Here is a 20,963-nt window from a genome sequence, read left to right on the forward strand (position 1 = left end):
CCAAAGAAGTGTTTAGAACCACTCATCATGTGGCCTAAATGATGAGGCATCTCCCTGTGGATCGGATGATTCAGATTTGAGTCCCCTCGTGGTTGTGCTCACTTTGTGCTGCGAGTCCTGCTTTCTTCACAGCTGGAACCTCTTCTTGGTCACTCAACTCAGTGCTCTGGCTTCAGCTAGAGCCCCGGGAAGGAGTTGGGGGTTGAGTGTCACAAAGGCTGGGGCATGAGTCCCAGGTGCTTCCAGTCTCACCTTTGCCCTTCCTGACTTGCCAAAGAAAATGGGCAGCTCCATTGCCAAAGTGAGCAGCTGGGGTGGGAACCATAAGAGGCCCCACCAGGGGGGCTGGCCCTGCTTTCCTACCTTCTTCTGATGTTGGCCACAGAGCATCAGCAGCTGATCTGCAGGTGGCCTGTGGGTGGCCTTCAGTGGGGTTCAGCACAGCAGGGAGCAGGCTGGCCCATGTGGCTGTCTGCTGGCCACACATAAGCATGGTCCTCCCCTCCTCTTGCCCTGGCCTCAGTTGCTTTTAAGCCTTCCCTTAGAGCAATCAGCACCAGCTGCCTCTGCTCTAGGTGCTCAGAGGAGGAGAGGTGCTGGGCTCCCGCCTGCCCAGCCTATGAAGCCTGGCCCTGCTTCCTTCAAGCACAGAGGCAAGTGCCCAGGGGACTGTCAGTCTCAGGGTCCTGATTTCCCATTGGCACTTCCCCCTTCTATTGGTGCTGGGAACTAGCCAACCAACCCCCCCCCACACACACTAAGGGTACGTCTACACTACGGGACTATTCCGAATTTGCATAAACCGGTTTTGTAAAACAGATTTTATAAAATCGCGTGCACGCGGCCACACTAAACACATTAAATCGGTGGTGTGCGTCCACGGTTCGAGGCTAGTGTCGATTTCTGGAGCGTTGCACTGTGGGTAGCTATTCCGTAGCTATCCCATAGTTCCCGCAGCCTCCCCCGCCCCTTGGAACTTCCGGGTTGAGATCCCAGTGCCTGATGGGGCACAAATCATTTTCGCGGGTGGTTCTGGGTAAATGTCATCAGTCACTCCTTCCTCTGGGAAAGCAACGGCAGACAAGCATTTCGCGGCTTTTTTCCCTGGATTGCCCTGGCAGATGCCATAGCATGGCAATCATTGAGCCTGTTTTGCCTTTTGTGACTGTCACCGTATGTGTACTAGATGCCGCTCACAGAGGCGATTCAGCAGCGCTACACAGCAGCATGCTTTTGCTTTTGCATGATAGCAGAGATGGTTACTAGCCATACTACACCATCTACCATACCATAAATTGATAATAAGATGGTCATGGCTACCAGTCCTTTTGCACTGTTCCATTTGCTGCTGTCATAAGTGCCCCTGGCTGTTCTTAGCCAGAAGTGCAAAAGCCAAAATTGGGAATGACTCTCTGAGTCAATTTCTCCTTTTTGGTATCTAAAAATAGAATCATTCCTGCCTAAAATATGGGCAAGTTTACTAGAGAACCACTGTATCAGAGAACCAGAGAGCACAGCTGCTCTGTGTCAGATCCTGCAAAAATTATGAGCTGTATGCTATTCACAGGGGGTGCTCCTGCAACAACCCCACCTGTTGATTCCATTCTTCCCTCAGCCTTCCTGGGCTACCGTAGCATTGTCCCCCCACTTGTGTGATGAAGTAATAAAGAATGCAGGAATAAGACACAGTGACTTGTTAGTGAGATATGAGTGGAAGGCAGCCTCCAGCTGCTATGATAGTCCAGACAGGACAGTAAGGAGTGTGTAGGAGAGGAGCCCAGCATCCCTCTGCTAGTTCAGGAGCAATTGAATCTTTTCTTTACACATGAAGGGTGGGGGCTGATAGAGCTCAGCTCCCTGTTGCTATTATGAGGATGGTTACCAGCCATACTGCACCATGTACAAGGAAAAATTAGGGCCAAGTGCCCTTGATTGACCTCACTGATGCTAGTTGGCATGGTTACCAGCCCTTTTGCACTGCCCCATGTGCCAATAGGCTGATGATGACAATGGATATCAATCCTATTGTACCATCAGCCATCCATAACGTGGGGGGAGCAAGAATGTTGGTGTTGAGTGCTGCACCAACGCGTCTATCTGCAGCATTCAGTAAAGATAGGGTGACATGTAAAAGAGTCAAGAGAGGATTGTTTTCCCTTTCACTTCTGGGGGTGGGTGGGGGGGTGCGTAAATTGCCGAGCTATGCCCTGACCCACCGCGGACACAGTGTTTGACCCTAGAAGCATTTGGAGCTCAGCCAAGAATGCAAATGCTTTTCGGAGACTGCAGGAACTGTGGGATAGCTTGAGTCCTCCAGTCCATAAGCGTCCATTTGATTCTTTGGCTTTCCGTTACGCTTGTCACGCAGCAGTGCGCTGAGCCCCTGCTATGGCGTCTGTCTGGAGATTTTAAAAAAATGATTTTGAATTTCATCTTCTGTAACGGAGCGCTGATAGAACAGATTTGCCTGCCCTTACAGCGATCACATCCGCATGGTCCATGTGGGAGCTCTTTCTTTATTTTGATTTTTAACTGCATCGCCACACGTGCTGATCGGAGCTCCATGCTGGGCAAACAGGAAATATTCAAAAGTTCGCGGGGCTTTTCCTGTCTACCTGGCCACTGCATCCGAGTTCAGATTGCTGTCCAGAGCGGTCAGTGGTGCACTGTGGGATACCGCCCGGAGGCCAATACCGACGATCAGCGGCCACACTAACCCCAATCCGATATGGTAATACCGATACTAGCGCTACACCTCTCGTTAGGGAGGAGTACAGAAACCGGTTTAAAGAGCCATTAAACTCGATATAAGGTGCCTCCTAGTGTGGACGGTTGTGGCGTTAAATCGGTTTTACGCTCCTAAAACCGATTTAAACGCCTAGTGTAGACCAGGCTTAAGTTTTAGTAAAGGGCCAAGAGCCCCCGCCCTTACACAAGCCAGCCCCATGAGGGTCACTGATGTGCAGAGAAGGCAGCACGAGCTGGTCCCATGGTGTAACGGGCAGCACTCAGGACTCTGAATCCTGCAATCTGAGTTCAAATCTCAGTGGGACCTTGTGTTGGCTTGTGGTAAAGCCCTGGAGCTCACAGTGCTCAACTTCCCTATCTCCAGCTGTGTAAGAGCCAGTCTTCCCCCTCCTGCGGGGTGACTCACACTTCCTAGAGCCAGGTCTTTGACAGGGATGGCCACAATGGGTTGCGGCTCTAGAACTTGCTACCAGGATGGTTGCTGCTTCACCTGATGCCCACAAGTTCGGCCCTTGTGCTTCCTGGCCCCCACATGGTGCTTGAAGAAAGGAGAGTCAGGGCTGGGATTGATAGTCAGGGCTTGGCAGAAGGGAGGAAGAGCCCCAGGCTGGAGCCCCACACACCTTCCCTCCTCCTCTGGGCACCTAGAGCAGAGGCGGCCCAGCTCTGTCTGCTGGACACCTCGGCAGAGTAGGTGAGTTCATGTAAATACAGTCTGGTCCCAAAGCCTCCCCCAACCCTGGCTGGTCACTAGCTGTCAGGGGAGAGTCATTCACACCTTGCTTCCAAATCGTCATTTGAAATTCTGAGGTTGGCCAACATTGCGGAAGCCAATGGACCGACATTGTCAGCAAACACAACAGCTGGGTGAGGAATCCTGGCTTTGTCCAGACTTTCCAACCCTATTATACTTTCTCAGGTACAAGTATTTTTCATATGTTGTATCTGCTTTTAAAGTGTGTGTTAATGTTTCAATTTCAATTCAGATTTGCAACCAATGACAACATTGGCAGCGCTGCATGTAACTAGCTGACCACTGGGGGGTGTTGGGGAAATTCGGGGGAGGGGTGCACAGCCCCCTGGCTGGGGGGCGTATAGGGAGTTCCCGGTTTCACTGAATTGAGTCTCCTACTGCAGCACCTCAGTAGGTCACATCAGAGAGGAGCTGCAGGGTCTAGGCAGTGGGATGCCTGTGCCTTTAAGAGCCCAGCCCTGGGAAGCCCATGCTGAGAGGTGCTGCCTGTGGGAGGGGAAATAGAAAAGCCCCTCTGCTCCCCCCCCCTGTTTGCAAACACTGGAGTCTCAGCCCCCCCCGGGGTAACTGTTACCCCTCTGTCCCGCCTGTGCAGGGGTTTAACCCTCTAGCAGCGCCTCTCCCTGGGCTGAACTCTGGCTCCTTCCCCCCTCCCTGACTTTCCCCTTCAGCCCCTCTCCTAACTCTGCCTCCAGCTGCTTGACCCCCCTGACCAACCCATTCCCACCCGCTGCTCAGACCCTGGCCACCCCCCTCCTCTGATTTGCCCCCCTTTGCCCCTTTTTAATCCCTGTAAAAAGTAGGGGGCGCTGGGTCCCATTCTCTGGGGCGGGGGGCTGGGCGCCTGGCCCCTGCGTGCCCAATGCTCAAAGCGCCCCCCACGATCTTGCGGATGTTTGCCGAGTGCTGCAGAGTCACCTGCAGGGGGAGAGAGACGCGGTTAGGAGGTGATGCAGCCAAGGGTGCCTCACCCAACACTGAGATGCAGCCACCTCTGGGGTGGGTTGCACAAGTCAGCAAATGAATTTGGAACAGGAAATGCACTGAAAGGACCAAGGCAGCTGCAGGAGGTGGAGAAAACCAGAAAAAGCAGGAGCCCTGGATCCCAGCCCTGCCCCTCACCCAGGGTTGTGAGTTCAATCCTTGAGGAGGCCACTTAGGGATCTGGGGCAAAAACTGGTCCTGCTAGTGAAGGCAGGGGGCTGGACTAGATGACCTTTCAAGGTCCCTTCCAGTTCTAGGAGATTGGTATATCTCCAATTATTACCTATTACCTTCCCTCACTCTACCCATTAACCCCCCTCCTCTCTCCTCTCCTCCCAGAGTTGGGAGGAGAACCCAGGAGTCCTGGTCCCCAGCCTTGCCCACCCCCATATTCCAGCCAACAGCTGCCCCCCCCAATTGCAGGGCAGCGCCACGGGGCACACCAGGGCCTGCCTGTTTGCACAGGACTGGCGACGCCAGTGCCCCAGGGTGGGGAGAGACGATGCTAAGGGAGAAGCAGGCAGCAGACACCCCCACGACAGAGTAAGAAGTGCTAGGGGGCGCCGTGCTGCAAGGAGTGAGGGGGGTTGGCAGGGAATGGGAGGATCTCCCCTCACAGCGGGTGCATCTGTCTCCCCCGCAATTCCTCCCCAGCCCTACCCCGGCCCAGGCTAATCCCGGCCCAGCTACCAGGGTTACATTTGGCCTGGATTCCCCAGCTGCTGGGGGAGGGGTGTGGGGCTGGGGAGCATGAGCCTCTACTCCTCCTTCCCCCGACACAGCTGCATGGGCACTGACCAAAGGAGCCTGCAGCACTGCTGCCTAGAGGAAACTGAGGCACCAGCCAGTGACAGACACATCATGGCTCTCCTCATCCTCATCCTCTTTTCCATATACAACCCGGGGGGGGGGGACTCAGGGCAGTTGCATAGTTAACCTGTGGAACTCCTTGCCAGAGGATGTTGTGAAGGCCAAGACTATAACAGGGTACAAAAAAAGAACTAGATAAATGAACAGAGGACAGGTCCATCTGTGGCTATTAACCAGGGTGGGCAGGGATGGTGCCTGTACCCTCTGTTTGCCAGAAGCTGGGAATGGGCGGCAGGGGATGGATCACTGGATGATTCCCTGCTCTGTTCATTCCCTCTGGGGCCCCTGGCACTGGCCGCTGTCAGAAGACAGGAGGATACAGGGCTAGATGGACTTTGCATCTGACCCAGTCTGGCCGTTCTTATGTCTCCCTTGGCACAGCAGTGACACCCAGTGGCCAATCAGGGTAACACACAGAGCGTGTTTCCCTTGGCGCAGCAGTGACACCTCGTGGGCAGTCAGAGTAATGCACAGAAGGTGTCTCCGTTGGCGCAGCAGTGACACCTCGTGGTGATTCAGGGTAATGCACAGAAGGTTTTTCCCTTGATTCAGCAGTGACACCTAGTGGCCAGGTGGCATAATGGACAGCGTGTGTCTGCCTTCTAGGAGCAGTGACACCCAGGGACAGGTCACGGTAAGGCACAGAGTGTGTTTCCCACCAATCTGGGTAATGCACAGAGCATGTTTCCCATGGAGCAGCAGTGACACCCAGTGACCAGCAGGGGTGGCATCAGACTCTTCTCGTTTGGTGGGGGACTGACCTGGGATAGACAAAAAAAATTGGGGGGCTGTCCCCCTCATAACCTGGCTCCACCCTTTATGGGAGCAATACAACCTTTATTAAAATAAAATAGTAAACAGGGTTTACTTTAATAATCTAAATCTGTCCAAATTTTAATACTATGAGCTCAGATCAAGTGTGAGTAGTCTCTTGGTCTATCCAAGGACATGATCAAGTGTCTTGATGTTTTTGGTCTTTTGGCCTCAAGATGAAAACCTTGTCTGAGTCTTTGGAACCTTGAGATAAAAATATTATTTAAATCCAAAGTTCTTAAAGATCCCATCAACAACAAAAACCTAAATGAAAAATTGAAACAAAAAACAATGCTTAATTTAAAATCCAAAAATTAAGAAAAACTTTGTTTTTAAAAATAAAAACTAACAAATGCCATAAATTAATAATTTCAACATTTTATCAAAAAGGTGTGCTACAGCAGGATGAGAAAATAACATAAAATAAATAAGCCTGACCACTAAAACCTCCCATAAAGGAATCACATCCTTGAATACTGGCCAAATCTGTATAAAATATGCAGAACTATGTCAAAACTGGTGTTGCAGGTCAGCCATTCGAATCCAGAAAATGTCAATTAAAAGCTCCATTCCAATTAAAAAAAACAAAACAACCCAATAAACCAAAACAGTCACAGCCTGAAACAAACCTACACAGAGGCAAAATTAAACCTGTGCCAACACTGGAACAAACTATGTAAATTTCTAATGCTAACTTCTTGTTTCTCCCAGGAGGAAAGTGTTTTGCACCCGAGTAACCAGGCTGTCACTGCAGCTTTCCTTTCACTAAATAAGATTTTTACCAAATATAATTTGCCCTCAGTTTTCTCTATGAGAAATTGAAATTGTATCTTTGCACTAATATCCCAAATGTGCAAGTCCATCCCCTCAGAGCAGCCCCACCCTGAGCCCAGGGGAGAATCTCAACTGGTTTGTGCATTTGTAACCCTGGGGCCTGAAGCTGATGAGAGAAAGGGAAGTGAGCGATCTTGGAGCTTTCCGATACCACCTGCTGGGAGCAGAGGGAATTGACTGAGTGACGTCCTGGCTAATTTTCACCTTGTTCTCTGCCAACAGGCTCTACTGGAGAGCTCGGGAGTGACTTGGCCATGGCAGCACCCTATGTACATTTTGGAGCCATTGGGGTGAAATGTGAGTACTTTTGGGGTTGGGACCCACATGAGAAGGGAAGTGCACAAACTGGAGGGCAATAAAAATGATTAGGGGACTGGGGCACATGACTTACGAGGACCTACAGGCCATATCCTGTATGTTAAGCTAAGGCAAAGTGAGCATCTCTATAGTGTGACCTTTTACTCAGAAAGGAAAATTGACCTTTATCTTGTTACTTAAAGAGAGAAGTACCCACGCCTGTCTAAGACCTTTACCTAGACCAATCGACAATGGAGAATGGCATAAGGGGTTTTTCAGTGTTGTACCCACAGAATTAACACGTACACCACAAGGGAACTTATGTGCATATGTACATGTCATCAACACGCACAAACATACTAGCCTATGAAGTAAGCGTACCCTAACGTTTTTGTGGGTAAGGAATGAAATTTGGGCATAGGAGGAAGGATTTCTGGTGCTTGTGCCCTATAAAAGAGGTAACTCACCTCGCTAGAGCACGTCGCTCTATCATTCTGACTTACTTCCTCCACTCTCTCTCTATCTACTATCAGTAGGCTGTACTTGTTCTTAAACTTTAAGTTTCAAAGTAACTCGGCTAAGCTCGGTTTCCCTAAGTTTTTATTCTTTGTTTATTAGAATTTGATTTTAAGTTTAACTTATTCAAGTAAACCCAAAGTAACATTAGCTTTTTCTAAGCACTGCATCTTTCACTCAAGAATTGAGAAACCTGAACTGCAAGGCTGGTCCTGTGTCTCTTACCACCAGGTTATCAAGGAAGGGTGTGAGTATATTAACCAAACCTTTGTTGCATATAATGCCATATGTATCTTTTGAATAGCAGTAATGCAACTGTAACTTTATAACTCAATTAAATTAAATAAAATGTAAGCTAATAAATTAAATTTTCATCATATTTTCCAAATTAATATTATTAGTACACCCTAAATCAGACTGCATGGGACAGAGAGTTGGAGTGCAGGGGGATGAGGGCACTGGCTAGGGGGTGCAGGCTTTGGGGTGGGGTTGGAATGAGAGGTTCAGGGTGCAGTAGAGGGCTCAACGTTAGGGCAGAGAATTGGGCTGTGAGGGCTCTGGAACAAGGCCAGGAAAAAGAGAATTGAGGCATGCAGGGCCGTCCTTAGGATTTATAGTGCCCTAGGCGAGATTATTAAACTGGTGCCCCTGTGCCTGATCTGATCTTAGCAACACAAATATAAGCATACAATATTGGAAAACTTGCCACTTTCACGTTATTAAAAGTAGTTTAACTTAATTAAGCACACTGTAATGCTGATGCACTAGCACTAAAGAAGTAGCACTATAGAAAAAATTCTGATTTGACAGAATGATGCAAACAATATAATTTTTTTAATTTGTCAAAATTTTATTGGAAATTTATATGAAGAGGTATTGAAACAAAGATTTGTTTTTAATTAAAAGCAATCTTTCTGGCTTTTTTGGCTGCAAAATCAGTTTAATAAGCTGGGTTTCCAAACAGTGGGAAAATATAACCCTAGTTTTACTGCTAGGTAAAGCACAAAGTGACCAAAATGAAGTCAGCACAGAATCATCTCATCTAGATTAAGGTAGCACAGAAATGTTACAGAAGTCCTATTGTGCCTTATTTTTGTTTGGAAAGACATTGGCAATAGCAGTACATTCGCATGATAAAATACATGATAAATCACTGCCTCTAAAGTTCCATCAAAAACTGACATTTTCACAGCTCTAGCATGATCTGCTGTACAGATTCTTCACAAGGAAGTGCCTTTTTAACTCATTTTAACTATGTATTTACTTTATGAAAGTTGGAGAAAATATTGTGAAAACGTAAAACATTGGCTGCCCAACTTCTGGGCTGGCAAAGGCTATACTGACTCACAGGAAAAAAAAAAAGCAGGAGAATCTTAGTACAACATATGGTCAGTCTATACCAGGGGTCGGCAACCTTTCAGAAGTGGTGTGCCAAGTTTACTGTAATTTAAGGTTTCTCGTGCCAGTAATACATTTTAACGTTTGTAGAAGGTCTCTCTCTATCTCTATATTATATAAATAAACTATTGTTATTATTTGAGGTCCCGGCTACCAGTCCTGCTCAGGCCACTGCAAGCTGAGTAAATGAAACCCCAGACCTGCTGCTGGTCTGGGGTTCTGACCACCAACTCCTGCCAGCCAGGATCCCGGCCGCCAACTCCCGTCAGCCCGCTACCAGCCTGGGATTCTGCTCACCCAGGCTGGCAGGAGGCAGACAGGGGCCGGCGGCTGGGCTCCTGACTGGCAAGTGGCCGGCAGCCGGAACCCCGGAGTAGCAGTAGGCTGAGTGCTGCTGGGACCCCAGACTGGCAGCAGACTGAGCCACTCAACCCCCCACCGGCCCTGCTCAGCCCGCCACCAGCCCACTCAGCCCGCTGCCGGCTGAGTCAATGGAACCCCAGGCTGACAGCAGGTTGAGTGGTTCAGCCGGCCTGCTCAGCCCGCTGCCAGGCTGGGCTTCCTTGGGGGTCCCCAGGCCAGCAGCAGCTGCTGAGTGGGGCCGGCGGCCGGTATCCCAGCTGGCAGTAGGGCAGCAGCTGGGACCCCAGAGCAGTGATGGGCTGAGCCGCTCAGCCTGCCGCTGAGTACCATCAAAAATCAGCTCACCTGCCACCTTTGGCGCGTGTGCCGTAGGTTGCCGACCCCTGCTTTATACTCTGCTTTATACTCTAGTAAGGAGATGAGCACATTACAGTTGTTGGAGGGCTCTTATCAGGAGTAACAGGCTATAGGAAAGTCAGTCAACATTTTTTGTTTCTCTGATGAAAACTGGCCCAGTCCTTGCCCAGCCCTGTGTGATATTCCAATCCTGGCCGAGGAAGTGAGTTACTTTCACTTTCATTCCTCAGCAGGTAGCCAGCCTCCCCCCACCTACCCCCCAGCACCTCACCCAACCCAGCCCTGATGGAGGGGAGGGAGGAGGGAGAGAGGGATACTCCTGGGGAGAAGGGAGAAAGGAGGGGGTGCTCCATGGGGCAGGGGTGGGAGAAGAATGAGTCGTGCCCCCAGACCTAGCGGTGCCCTACGTGGCTGCCTATGGCTAAGGACAACCCGGGAGACGTGAGAGAGAGATCAGGCTAGAGCAGAAAATGGTTGGGGGGGGGGGTGAAGGGTTTGAAATGCAAGGAGAAGAAAAATCTTCCTCCTGCTCCCTCTCATCAGAGCATCTAAATACCAGGTGAGAGATACCTCTCCCCCACTGCAAGATCAACTCTGGTGGGCTCGGGCTGAGGAAGGAACTTCTCTCCCCAGCAGCTCCAGCACGCCTAGGCTGGGACATGGACATCTCCCCACAAAGATCTGGTGTGCCTGGCCTGGGACAGGGGAGGGGCTCCTCTCCTCTCCATTGGGGACATGGCGGGATGAGAGATGTGACAGGGCTTTACGGGAAATCATTATTTGCCTGATTCATGTGCCAGTCCTAGTCCTTGCTGACCCAAACGAACGGTTTATCCTGCATGCTGATGCCAGTTTGGAGGGTATGGGAGCACTCTCCTACCAGGAAGTGGAAGGTAAATGTAAATCTGTAGCCTTTGCCAGCTGAGGACTGTCTGATAGCGAAACTCGCTATCCCATCTACCAGCTGCAGTTCTTGGCCTTGAAATGGGCCATCACTGAGAAATTTCCAGACTACTTGTCAGGTGCTCAGTTTCAGGTATGGACAGAGAACAATCCACTGACTTCTGTGTTAACAAGGGCTAAGTTGGATGCTACAGGGCAGAGATGGGTGGCTACTTTTGCTAGCAATAACATCAGCATTCAATACCAGCGAGCTGGTATAATAGGGAGTGTGATTTATCAGGATCACCAATTCTTGGCTGGGGGGAGGATGTAAGCAGGGTCAGAATGAACTCCACCCTGCCATCTGTTGGTGATGTGTTGTAAAGGCCTTTTGTTGCTGATGTGCATGGTCACACCCACCCCACATTGCATGATGGGGGTGCTTGTCCAAATGGTGATTTTGGCTGCTGTGGGATCCCCAAACTCTTTCTTAATAGGGCAGGAGTAATAAAGTGTAGTAATTCTGGTCATATGAATCAAAAACAGTAGAACAGTACTTAGCAGTTCAAGATTTCGGGACTCACCCGAACCTACATAAAAATCGTTAGACAAGGGACATGGGTTCCAAAGAATAGCAATTTAAGAGAGATTGAAAATAAATATATGTGTTTCACATCATGAGATTCTTCTGAACTCTTTTAATGCACATTTTATGGTTTTCTTCTCTTTTTAGTTGAAAAATAGAATTAATTATTATCCCATTACAAATAATGTGTCAAAGCATACACTTAAAATCTTAGACAGATAAGTAAAAAATTGAGTTATAATGAAGAAGGTGGACTCTGACGCTACTTAAGAGTTAAGTTTGTAGGAATATAGTTCGGAATGAGAACCTGGCAGAAAAGTTTTGCTGGAAGACGTAGCAGAGCGAGATTGTTAGTCACAGGTCAGTGGGTGGGTTTATGCAAATACTGGACTCTTGGATGGGAGCTGGGGCAGGGGTGGGCGCACGACTTCTATGGCACATGCACCACCTCTGCAACTAACGTTTGCTATCTCACTCCCTAACAACACACCTTTTACCTCTCAGGACCAAAATACACCATGAAAGAGATCTAACAGCATAAGCTTAGGGTGAGCAACTGCAGCACTCACAACAATTTGAAGAGATTCAAAACGGCCTCTGCCTTTGTCTTTCCACACCAGGGACAGCAGAAAGAACATCAGCAGCACCTGCAAAAGACCAACAAACATCCATTTCTATCTCTCTCCATGCGCTGCGGAGGAACCCATACCCCTTAATGGTGAGTACTTTTCAGGCGAGGGTGACGCTCTCAGGCCTCAAATGCCAGGTACAGTTACTCTGTCCTTGATCCAAAATCAACAGGAAAATGCACTGGATTACTCCTGCCCCAATAACAAAGAGACTGGGGATCCCGCAGCAGCTGAAATGACCGTTTGGACAAGCACTCCCATCATGCAATCCGGGGTGGGTGTAACCATGCAAATGACATCAGCCCCAAAAGGCCTTGATGACAGATCACCAACAGATGGCAGGGCAGACTTCATACTGAACCTGCTTCAACTAGATTGTGGCAAAGATTCCAAAACACCGAACGTTAAAACTCACCTAACGCGGGTCAATCCGTCCTCATCCTCGTAACCGCTCGTTATACTCCACACCCGAACGTAGCCCTCATATGGACAACATACCCTCCTAACTCTATATCTGTACGTTAACCTTTTACCCCCAGTCAGGGCTATTGCAGATTATGTTTTCCTTACGCCACACCATTTTAAACCGAACTTTGCACCCCTTGGGTAAGCTGTACGTTGTTCCCTGAGCACCAGAAAGTGCTACGCTGAAACTCTGTACCGTACACTTTTTTTTCTTTGAACCTCATCTTAATAAAATGTTGACTTTTGTTCGAGATCCCGGCTCCTCTTCCTTTGCAAGGCGTGTGCGTTCGCTCCGCGTTTTAGTCTGCTAATACAGCGGGGGGCGATTGAGCCAGAGGTGCTTGCCTGCTGCAGACACGGATCCAAGGCTGAACCTCGTCCCCCACAAGCTTGAAAGCGTAACTGAAAATAGTGTAAGAAGTGCTCCCGTCTCCGGCACTCAGCTACCCAGCTCCCAATGGGGGTCCAAACCCCAAATAGATCCTTTTTACCCTGGAGAAGCTAGCTGTAAAATCCTGTGACCAGGGCAGCTGCCTAGCAGCCTGCGCATCTGCCTGCCAGCGCGAGAGTGTGTAAGGCACTAATCCGGATAGTGGCAGCTAGGTGGCAGGGGGAGGGTGTGAAGAAGCAGCAGAGTGGCGCAGTGGGAGCGTGCTGGGCCCATAACCCAGAGGTCGATGGATCGAAACCATCCTCTGCTACGCATGCACTTGTTTCTTTTCCCTCGGGGCCTTCAAGCGAGCCGGTGACCAGTAGAGAACCTAGGCCATGAGGCAAGAGGTGGCTGAGGCGAAGCGGCGGCCTGCCAGGGAGCTCCCCGGCACCTCTGGCTGCCTGGGCTGAAGGCAAGAGGCAGGCCTGGGCGTGGCGAGGGCCTCCTGTCCCAGAATGAGGCTGCAGTGCTTCCTGGTCCCCTTTTCCCACCCACACTGGCAGGCGGCTGCTGCGGGAGAACACGAGGGAGGCTCTGGGGGCGCTAGGCAGCGCTGTGTGTGTGGCTGTCAGGGGAAAGAGCCGAGGCTCCCGACTCGACCTGCCATTGACTCGCGTGGCTCTGCGCGCTGTCAGCCGGGGCGGGGCGGGGCGGGCCAGGCCGCGGACGTGACTCAGGCTTGGGCCGCATGCCCGTGTTTTCCTGACGAGGCATGAGGCAGGCCAAGAGCTTTGCACAGCATACAGGGAAGTGGGAGGGAGGTGTCTTTGAGCCGGCCTGTCTCCTCCGCTTCTCCCCTGCCGCTTGGGCGGAGGCGGGAAGGGAGCGAAATGTTCCCGGCTGAAAGTTTTTGTGCTCCGCTTTGAGGATTAAGCCTGAGCCTCCGGCACGGCTGCTGGCAGATGGGTTTCTGAATGGCATCCAGCCCGCTCTTTGGACCACCAGCTGAAAGCACTGAGGCCAAGAGGCAGCAAAATGGGACCTTTCAGGCTCCCCCCACAGGCCTCGGGGAAGCAAGGGAGTAGCACAGGCTTAGCGTCATCCCTGGGTGGGCTCGAATCACCATCCTTTCGGTTAACAGCCAAATGCGCTGACCCATTGCGCCACAGAGACACGGAAGGACAAGGCTGTGTTGAGCCCAAAAGCCGGGAATCAGCTGAGGGCATATGGTATAGCATATGCATGCAGTGGTTAGCCAAGCAACAGCAAGGAACTGGACTGCTATGGAGGGAAAGTTCTGTGGGAAGGAACCGAAAAGAGCACCGGGGCTGTGGTACAGCGCTCGCATACACTTTCTTTGGACTGTTTTGCTGGAAGAGTGAGCAGAGCGAGATTGTTAGTCTCAGGTCAGTGGGTGGGTTTATGCAAATACTGGACTCTTGGACAGCAGCGGGAGCAGGAGCAGATGCGGGGGCAGAGGGGCACAAGACTTCTATGGCACATGCACCGCCTCTGCAACTAACGTTTGCTACCTCAAATAATTTAAGAAGCGGGACTCCTTCTTTCTACTGTGAGTCTTTTCAACAGTATGAGGGACAAATGCTTTCCAGATTCTGGGTCTGTTGGGGAGATGGGTTTTTGTTTGTTTGTTTGTTTTTGTATTTTTGGGGAGTGGGGCAGTTGGTAATATTTGAGGTCATGTGTATATCCACAACAGCATGAGTTACATAGACTTCTCCCCACCCGGCCTACGTTCTATGTATCTTGATTCGTAAGATCAAGACAAGGCACTAGGTGTCGTGCTGGACCCGGCACACAGGGGCCCCAATCCTGATTTTTTCTTTCTCCCCAAGCCTACTGTAATCTAAATGCTAAATAATAACCCTTAGCTTCTCATTGTTGCCACCCTCGCTATTGGAAAATCCCCAAAATCACGACAGTGGCTTACAAATCAGGAGCATTCATTTTTTTAAAAATGTAATGTGGGTTCTCTTTCTTTCCCTTCTGGTTTTCTGAACCAGGCAAGCTAGAAACTTACCTTTCTAGTGTGGCCAGAGCCCCAGAGAGCAGCAGCCCCCGGCGCCTGGGGCTGGCAGGCAGCAGGGCTCCTCACTTTAATTTCACCCACCAAGTATCAAGTGTGAACTCCTCGGGCACTAGAACAGCCTTAACAAGGAGTCACAGACAGACCCCTTGGGCACCCTGACTCTATCTTGCCACCCAGGTGTAGTAGAAGCTGCTGTAACACGCAAGCTCTGTATGTCCTTTAGGGCTAACCCTAGCCAAACAGCGGGGATCCCTTGCTGATGCTTAGAAGGTGTGCCGGCTCCCTGAAGTCCAAGCAGCATCGGGGGGAGGGGGAACCAACAGTTTCTTCCTGACAGGGATTTTTATTCCACTCCCCCAGAGCTCAAGCTGATGGGGGCAAGTGTTTGTGCAGGGCTCTGCCTCCTCGGAGGTGTGTGAGGAGGAGCAATCAACCAAGTCTTTTGTCCACGGATGATCCACGGTGGCTTGTCTGATGTCTCAGTCAGGGCCTTCTCTTGTTGGAAAGGAGACGACGCCTCTTCTGGTAAACTGGCATTTCACACTTGGTAATGCTTCTCTCCTGACTGGTGGCGTGGCGGCGGCAAGGGTTTTTTTACAGCATTAAGTGCCAACGCTTATATATCACCTTACAACATGGGCTACGGCTATTATAGGTGAGAATAATGCATGCAGCAATTCACGAGCTTGTCATAAACTCTAAACACGTTTTTATAAAGCTAATGCCTGTTTTAACAACACTAACAAACAGGTGAGCAAGACTAGTTTCCAGCCATGCATTTGTCACTTTTCAGTAAGGCCTAGGGGCCTTGGCATGAGCTGGCACCTGGTCTGCCAGTGTCAGAAGAGGATCTGCCCTCTCTTATCCCCAGGTGTCTGTACTTGGAGCAGTACTGTTCAACTTATTCATAAATGATCTGGGGAAAGGGCTAAACAGTGAGGTGGCAACATTTGCAAATGATACAAAATTGCTCAAGAGAGTTAAGTCCCAGGCAGACTGCCAAGAGCCACAAAGAGATCTCACAAAACTGGGTGACGGGACAACCGAATGGCAGATGAACGTCGGTGCTCATAAGTGCAAAGTAATGCACATTGGCAAACATAATCCCAACTATCCCTATAAAACGATGGGGTCTAAATTAGCTGTTACCACTCGAGAAAGAGATCTGGGAGTCGTTGTGGATAGTTCTCTGAAAACATCCACTCAATGTGCAGCGGAGCGTTGGGAATCATTAAGAAAGGGACAGGTAATAAGACAGAAACTACCATATTGCCTCAATATCAATCCATGGTACGCCCACATCTTGAATACTGCGTGCTGATGCGGTCGCCCCCAACCTCAAAAAAGATAGATGGGAATGGGAAAGAGTCAGAAACGGACAACAAAGATGATGAGGGGATATGGACCAGCTTCCGTCTAAGAAGAGATTCATAAGATTGGGACTTTTCATCTTGGAAAAGAGACGACTAAAGGGGGATACGAGGCAGGTCTATAAAACCATGACCGGCGTGGAGCAAGTAAATAAGGAAGAGTTATTTACTCCTTCTCATAACACACGAACTAGGGGTCACCAAATGAAATTAATAGGCAGCAGCTTTATAACAAACAAAAGGAAGTCTTTCTTCACGCACCACACAGTCAACCTGTGGAACTCTTTGCCAGAGGATGTCGCGAAGGCCAAGACCGTAACAGGGTTCAAAAAAGCAATAGATAAATTCATGGAGGATAGGTCCATCTATGGCGCTTCGCCAACGGTATCCCTAGCTAGGTATCCCTGTTTGCCAGAAGCTGGGCATGGGCGACAGGGGATGGAGCACTTGATGATTCCCTGTTCTGTTCATTCCCTCTGGGGCACCTGGCATTGGCCGCTGTCAGCAGACAGGATACTGGGCTAGGTCTTTAACTTTGACGGGTAGCTGGGAAGACGGTAAATCAGACAGAACCCGTTCGACAAACCTCTTCATTTCCTTGTTATTGCCTGACTCCTTTCATTCATTTCCTTTTCCTTATTTCCCAGCAGACCGACTAGCCACCAGATTTGGGTGCTAGCAGAGGGACCCGACGAGCTCCTTCTTTTCGGCAGCGTTGAACATGCCAGGGCACAGTCAGATTCTGGATGCTCATCTGAATGTAACGCCTAGCGCTCACCTTTATTTCTGTTTCTTAGCTCTTTTGGGCCATCGATCTTTGGTCTGACCCGTAGGATCCCTGCATTAGGAGAGCTGGCTAATTAATGAGCCCATAAACCTTGGAAATCAAATGAAACCTGAAGTCCGTAAAAGACCTCGAAAGGCCCTTGGGGAGTGGAGTGCGAGCTGAGGAAGAGTTCCCTGCACAGCTTACCTCTCCATTCTCGTTTTCCTGTCCTGAGCGCAAAAGCCAGGAAGCAGCTCCGGGTAGGGAGGGGATACCATATGTGTGCAGTGGTTAGACAGGAAACAGCAAGGAACTGGACTCGTATGGAGTGAAACTGTAAGCATCTTCTGTATGCCTGATGACTGCAGGTTTGAGAGAGTTATGTGGGAAGTGGAGGCTTTCGGTGGGCTTTCAGAGGAAATGTAATGGAAAGGCAGCCAAAAGTGGAATCCCAGGTTTTTAAACAATCCTCCCCTAACACACCAAACAGCTCAGGTCTAGTTACTCATTGAAAATTAGAATAAAGTTACAGCAAGATTTCATCATAAATGAAGTCAAAGCCTAAAGATTTCAGAACACAACTGCTATAAGGAGCCACGAGGGAAGCAATACAAAGTCAACCTTGCCTCAGAGAAAGGCAGTTAAACAATTTCTCTTTTTTAAAGCAGCATAATCTCCCCAAACGGAAGGGCACTGTTCCCGGAGAAGGGTCCTGGAGAGGGTTTTCCTCGTTGGTGCCGGCCATCCACCTCCCCGAAAGGCGGGAGCTAGGTCGACGGAAGAATTCTTCCGACCAAGGCGCGGACTGATGTAGCCGCGCCGATTTACGTTCCCCGTGCAGCCCAGGCCCGAGGGTCGGTGCATGCTGAACAGTTAAGTCAAAACAGCTCCGTCCGTCAGAGGTGTGCAAAAGGGAAAACCCGCTCCTGGGCGACGCGGCCACGCCGCCCTAACCCCCAGCGTAGCTAAGGGCATTCGGGGAGGTGGTGGGTGGGCCTCAAGCGATGGAAAGCCCTCCTCCAGCACGGGGTTGTGACAGCCTAGTCTCCGTAGCACAGAGTCAGGAACAGACAGCGAAAGCCAAAGCGGCCCCAGGGCAGGGGGCGAGGCTGCCTGTTGGACGAGGAGACCAGGTGGGACAGGCGTTTTGGACAGGCCGTCCTCCCATCAAAGGAGGAAGAGCCCGAGAAGAAGGGCCAGGCAAGAAGCTACAAGCAGGAAAAGAAACAGAGCAGGCAGGCAGCTCCCCTTAGAGCCAAGGAAGGCACCTGTCTAAGCCCCCCAAAAGCAGACTAGAGAGCAGATCAGCTGCAAAAGACCAGGGAAAGCCAAGAACACAGAGAGAGCCTTATAAAACCCAAGTAAATTTTCAGAGCTGAGCTCTGCTTACAAGGAAGAACATGTGACAAAGATATCTAGAGGTACAGGGCCTGTGGAAAAGAGCACTCCCAAAGGCCTAAACTAACAACTGCTTTCCTGAGAATCTGCTTTGCAGTGCACTAAGCCTAAACAGCCCACTGTTGGTTTTCTGTTGTTCAAACCAATCCCCAGGGGAGAGCGCGAACGCAGTCCCCCACTACCACAAATTATGCAGTCAAGTTTCCCGCATTTGGGGAAATCACAGGGGTCAGCACACCCGCAGTGCAATGGATGAGCCTCACCCTGGGAAAACCACCTTCATGATCATGGTATCTCCCCTGCCAGGTAAGTATGAGTTCCTGCTGCCCGGCCACCGCCCGCCCTCGCTCGTCCCGCACTTATAACACACGGGGCGGACCGCCGCGCCCCCCCCCCCCACCGCCGGCCTCGCCCACACCGGCCCCCACTGCCGACAGCTGCCCCGACGCGGCCCCCGGAGACCGTCCCTTCCCCACGCCGAGCTCCCGGTGCCAAAGTCAGGCCCTGCCTGGCAGCCTGCGTCCGCTCCCACGATGCTCTGCTCGCACACAGATCTGCATACCTGCTCACGCGGCTCCGCCCCTCCGCTCGGGCCCCTCCCCCTGCCCGCCCGGGCCGCCGCTCTTGCGTGCTCAGCTCTTTGAGCTCAGATGGGGTGTAGTGCTCAGATCGAGTGCGACAGACCTTAACTTTGCCATGTGAGGGTCATTCTAGCCCCATTACCTGGCTTGCTTATTTATACCTATGACTGTCTTTAACTGTTGTATGCGTGATGTACCCTCAGTGCTTGCTGACTGTATCTTGAACTCACCCACAGTATACCCCACTTTGGGGACATTGCACACTGTATAAGTTATGTGCTGTCCAATACCGAAGTACTAGCATCCCCCTATACTCTGTATGTCACCCCTGATGACCAGTAACTGATGTTACAAACTCTCTATTCTTAAACATTTTCTAATAAACATTTAAAACTAAAATCGCCCTATACTCTGTATGTCACCCCCGATGACCAATATCTGACGTTTCAACTCTCTGTATCGTTCATTTTCAGATATTTTCTAATAAACTTTTAAATCTTGGCCTATCCAAGGCCGTGATCAAGTGTCTTGATGTTTTTGGTCTTTTGGCCTCGAGATGAAAACCTTGTCTGTGTCTTGGGAACCTTGAGGTAAAAAATTGTCTAAGTTGTAGCGGGTCCCGTCCCGGGAAGCCAGGCCATCAGAGAGACGACGTGGCCCACCTGCTGCTGGGGAAAGAGCGCAGCTTGCATTTCGCTTCTCTCCCGCTCTCTCTCGCTCTCTCCCCACCGGAAGTTGGTCCAATACAAGAATGACCTCCCCTGCCTTGTCTCACGTCAGTTTCTCCTCGGGGCAGAAGGTCGGGCGTTGTCAGCCACTCTCCAGAAACTGGACGGCCACTCGATCCCTTTTGTTACCTGCCAAGTGAGGCTGAGTGCACTGGCAACTGGCAGGCAGCTCCACATGGAGCTTCCCACCTAGACATCCCTGGATGAGGTGACGTGGTGCATTGGCAAAGGGGGTGGTTTGAGCAGGGTGGGGTGTGTGTGTGTGTGTGTGTGTGTGTGTGTGTGTGTGTGTGTGTGTGTGTGTGTGTAATTTTGGGAAGTGATGTCACAAACTGCTGGGGCTGGTTTCCTATTGGTGTGACCGATTTTTGCAAAGCTTCCCCCCCCAATCTTCTTTTGGCACTAGAGCTTTCTGCGCTGCCATTGACAAGGGCAGTGACACAAGGGGCTCAGGGTGGAGAATCAGGGAGCTGGTGGGGTGGGGGAGAAAGGGTGCACGGGGGTGTGTGTGTCACAAGGATAAGAATCACATTTAGCCCTTGCACGGCAATGGTGGTGCACTCACGCACTGCCACAGCTTCTAGTACCATGATTATTTATCTGTACAACAGCAGCACCTACAGACACCGGGGCAGAATCAAGGCCCCCGTTGGGCCAGGCGCTGCCCAGACACAGCGAGAGACAGGCCATGCCCCAGAAACTTTACAGGCTCCACACCCAAAAAGTGGGAGAAGAAACAGAGGCCCAGTGTCACACAGCAGCAGTGAGAGTAAAACCCAGGACTCCTGGCTCCTCCTGCTCTAACCACTAGACCCCACTCTGCTCCCAGAGTTGGGGACAGAACCCAGGAGTCCTGGCTTCCCAAAAGGGCAGGAGTGGGGTCTAGTGGTTAGAGAAAAGGAAGATGGGTGTCAGGACTCCTAGGTTCCAGTCCCAGTGCTGGGGTTAGAGTGGAGTCTCGTATGTTAGCACAGGTGGGGCTGGGAGCCAGGACTCCTGGGTTCTTCCCATCCCCCCCTGAACCACCTTGCACAGCAGGAGGGGGCTGGGCAGGAAGCGATGATGGGCTGAAAACTACCAAGAAATGCAAATCCTGGAAGGAGCCTGTGTCAGGAACTGGGTGGTACAGAAACCACGGCCCCCATCCCATCTCTAACCCCCCCTTGGCTGGCACTGGATCATGCCCCCTGTGCCCCCCCAAACC

At 50.8% G+C, this 20,963-nt stretch overlaps 4 non-coding genes across 4 annotated transcripts; 2 read left to right on the plus strand and 2 right to left on the minus strand.

The window, feature by feature from the left end:
* Positions 1–2,983: 2,983 nt before the first annotated feature.
* On the plus strand, positions 2,984–3,055 carry TRNAQ-CUG. Its single transcript has one exon. It is a non-coding gene; the product is annotated as a tRNA-Gln (tRNA).
* Positions 3,056–13,125: 10,070 nt separating this feature from the next.
* On the plus strand, positions 13,126–13,197 carry TRNAM-CAU. The gene has a single exon. It is a non-coding gene; the product is annotated as a tRNA-Met (tRNA).
* A 771-nt stretch (positions 13,198–13,968) lies between these two features.
* On the minus strand, positions 13,969–14,042 carry TRNAN-GUU. Its single transcript has one exon. It is a non-coding gene; the product is annotated as a tRNA-Asn (tRNA).
* A 4,558-nt stretch (positions 14,043–18,600) lies between these two features.
* Positions 18,601–18,764, minus strand: LOC123360067. Its single transcript, XR_006575960.1, has one exon. It is a non-coding gene; the product is annotated as a U1 spliceosomal RNA (small nuclear RNA).
* Between the last annotated feature and the right edge of the window lie 2,199 nt (positions 18,765–20,963).

This window comes from Mauremys mutica, unplaced genomic scaffold, assembly GCF_020497125.1.
Source record: "Mauremys mutica isolate MM-2020 ecotype Southern unplaced genomic scaffold, ASM2049712v1 Super-Scaffold_100210, whole genome shotgun sequence".
Classification (NCBI taxonomy): Eukaryota; Metazoa; Chordata; order Testudines; family Geoemydidae; genus Mauremys; species Mauremys mutica.